This window comes from Gossypium hirsutum, chromosome A11 (assembly GCF_007990345.1).
Source record: "Gossypium hirsutum isolate 1008001.06 chromosome A11, Gossypium_hirsutum_v2.1, whole genome shotgun sequence".
In the NCBI taxonomy this organism is placed as follows: domain Eukaryota; kingdom Viridiplantae; phylum Streptophyta; class Magnoliopsida; order Malvales; family Malvaceae; genus Gossypium; species Gossypium hirsutum.
Window position 1 is genome coordinate 21,637,052 of NC_053434.1, and position 3,767 is coordinate 21,640,818.

Genomic DNA, 3,767 nt, shown 5'->3' on the forward strand with positions numbered 1-3,767 from the left:
CCATTTCAATCTCAAATCTCATATAATGCTCACTCTCGAGCTATCACCAGGTCTGCTCACACAAGCTGACAGTCAAGACGTAACTACACAGTACTACTCACACAAGCTGATGAGTAACCGCAACACATGCCAGAAAACTCAGCCACCGGTAGAACGTACGGACTAGCACCCAAAACACAATAACTCCTAATGACATGTCATTTGTATCCCATCTATTCCTAAGGTTCAACCGGGATTAAACACGTAGCCAAATCTTCGTCGAACATTTCCATAAAGTCATATTCATCAATAATACAATTATAAAGCATTTAAAGAACAATTACATTAATGCTTATTAACATACGAACTTACCTCGAATTTATACGGAGAGAATCGAGCTATCAATCAACTATTTTATTTTTCCCCTGATCTAATTCCGAATATTACTTTTTTTGATCTATATATAATCCAATTTAACTTATTTAAAATACATTATATTTAATTTAATCTAAAAATCATGTTTTGGAAAAATTACACTTTTCCCTTTAAATTTTAAATTCTTTATAATTTAGTCCCTAGCTCACAAATATACATATTCATGCAATTTAACCCACACCTATGCTAGCCGAATTATATATATCCATAGCAGTCCAAAATTTTCATTATTTCACACATTTCACCATGAATTTTACACATTTTACAAATAAGTCCCTAATTTGCAATTTCAACCAAAATCACTTAACAAATGTTGTTTATTTAACAACAACTATCCATTTTCTATCATCAAACATCAAAATACATACATATTCATCAACGGTAAAACCCTATAATTTTAACAGTTTTGCAAATTAATCCTTATGCTAGCTAGATTAAGCTACAACAACTCTAAAAACATAGAAATCATTAAAAACTAATCTCAAAATTGATCTCATGCAAAGACTTCAAGTGCTGAAGCTTCAAGGTGATAACAATGGAGTTTTTCTTCTCTAATTTTAGTCAACTATAGCTTAGGAAGATGAAACTTTAGTTAATTTGTTTTTTTTACTTAATTTATTTATTAAATTACTTAATTAACCTTGTTATAAAACCATTAAAAACATCCATTTTATGTCCATAAATGTCCAATCACTATAAAAATGGTATAATTACCACATAAGGACCACCATTTTAAATTTCTATAGCTATTAGACCCTTTTAGCCATTAGAACCCAACTTTTGCACTTTATGCGATTTAGTCTTTTTCATCGAATTAAGCATACAAACGTTAAAATTTCTTAACGAAATTTTTATACAATCATACTATCATACTGTAGACCTAAAAATAATAATAAAATAAATATTTTTACCCTAGATTTGTGGTTCCAAAACTACTATTTCGATTTGACTAAAAATAAACTGTTACGCTCTTGATGGCTCGACTTACAATAGAATATTGCTAATCTGATTCAGTTGCTTGAATCACCTGGATCAACACATTGGTGATACTTTAATCCATAATAAAATCTTTATTGAGAATTTTTGATACATTTAATCAAAAAAGGGGAGATGGTGGTGGGAATTTGAAGGCTGATTCACCTTTGATAAACGGAGAGTCGGAGAAAGAAGTTAAGGAGGGAAAATAGAAGAAAGGAAAAGAGAAGGCTGGAGAATGTTTAGGTTATCATGTGGAATGCTTGGGAAAGAAGATAATTGATATCTCATGTATTGGGGTATATATAAGGGAGGTCCCTTTGTCTGATAGTGCCAGGTCATTAACAATATTGGTCGTAGGTTGCTTGTGTGGTTGGCCAGTTGGAAGACCTGTTGTGTTTAGTTATCGTCAAGCATAATACTATCTGGTCCTGCTTTGATATTCTTCTTACTGAGGTAGTACAAGGTTGTTATACCTTGGTGGTCCTTCAGCGGTACCCATTTGACGGATAAAAGTGGGTAGCCTTGTAACACCCCTAACTCATATCCATCATCGGAATAGGGTTTTGAGACATTACTGAATAAATATTTACGAGTTCGATTTATGAAAACGGAGTCCCGGGAATGCACTTTTCGACACCCCTGACTATAGGGTTGTTACAAGCCTATCGTGGATGACTAGCCTAATGGTCATTATTGAAGGCTAACTGATGGTTATTATTGAGGGCTAGCCAAATGGTCACTGCTAAGGATACAAGGTGGACGGCCATATGTGGGTGCTTGCAAAGCCATTCCTTATATTGCCACATGTCCAAGCTAGAGTAGAGGTATAACGAGAATCCATACATGTATAAATACACAGAGTGGGTTTCAAACTTAGGTACTCAAAGTTTAAAGGTCCCAAACTTTGTAAACACTGCCAAAGTTTAATTAGCAGTTGTGTTTTTTTGAAGAAGTTATAAGTATAAATACAAGTACAATTATAAATAATATATATTTAAATAATTATAATCAAAATTAATCATTACAAAAAATAATTGTATCAGAAATTAAAATATTTTCAAATTTAAACTAGAATAAAGTCTGAAAATAATTCACATATAATTTGCACAAGATGGGACACAAGATCTTAAATTTATCAAAATCCCAAGCTTGCCATTAAACTAAGAGCATTAATTATAATATATGAAGATAGTTATAAAAAAAGAGAAGCATTTTTGTAAAATATTTTAGTACATACATATTTTTATCTAAATCATTGTACCCTATTCTTAAAAACATTAAAAAAATCAATTCAACATACCTTCGAAGATGTGAACATTCACAACTTGTGATGTAACGGTTGAGTTACAGTGGTACCAAAAAATGCGACTTTGAAACCCCATTTTCATAGACCGAGCTCGTAAATATAAAAGGAATATTTATGGAGTTGAAATAAAAATACATTGATGAATGGTCAAGTAATTTTGTCGATAAAATAGTCAATTAAAACTTAAGGACTAAATTGTAAAAGTTCAATCATTATTGAGTTTTAATTAAGAAAAGACTTAAGGACCTAGATAGCAATTAACCAAAGGATCAAAATGATAATTAAACCATTTTTAACTAAGTGTTAATGGATAATGATGACATTTTCCTTTAAGTTTGAGTAATAATTAGATTATGTTAATTAAGCCATTACTAAGTTAATTGAACTAGATTAATTAATAACTAACTAAGGTATAAATATGAAATCTTAGTGGAATTTCATCATCTTCTTTATTAGCCCACCATCCACCATAGAGGAAAAGGTACGAAAAAGCTTTCAACTAATTTCATATTTAGCCATTCAATTAGGTAATAAAACCATGCCCTTTTCTTGTAATTTTTTTAGATTTATGATCATAGGAGCTTGATTTCGCTAGCCCATGTATCAATTTGATCAATTTTTGAAATATTAGCAAGTTGCTATTGTTGATAAATTTATGAAATAGGCTTGGAATTGATAGATATTAAGCTTAGATCATGAAAAGGACTAAATTATAAAATTGGTTAACCTTGTTTGTTAACTTTGTAACATTAGGGACCAAATAGGATCAATATAAAACCTATCATGAAACTATACTAGGAATAGAAAGTATAGGGTCCCTAATGGAAAAATGTGAAATCGAATTTGATCTGAAGCTAGGAATCGAAAAATATGCTTATCTCGAGTTAATTGACTAAATTGAATAAAATAAAAATATTTGTATATTCAAAAAGGAGATTAAATAAAACTTTTTAATTTGGTTCTATTTCATGCTTGAGATCACAAAAGAGCTTTCGTAAGCTTGAATAAGACATAAAATAAAAATATTTGTATATTCAAAAAGGAGATTGATGTTTGACTACACGTGTGA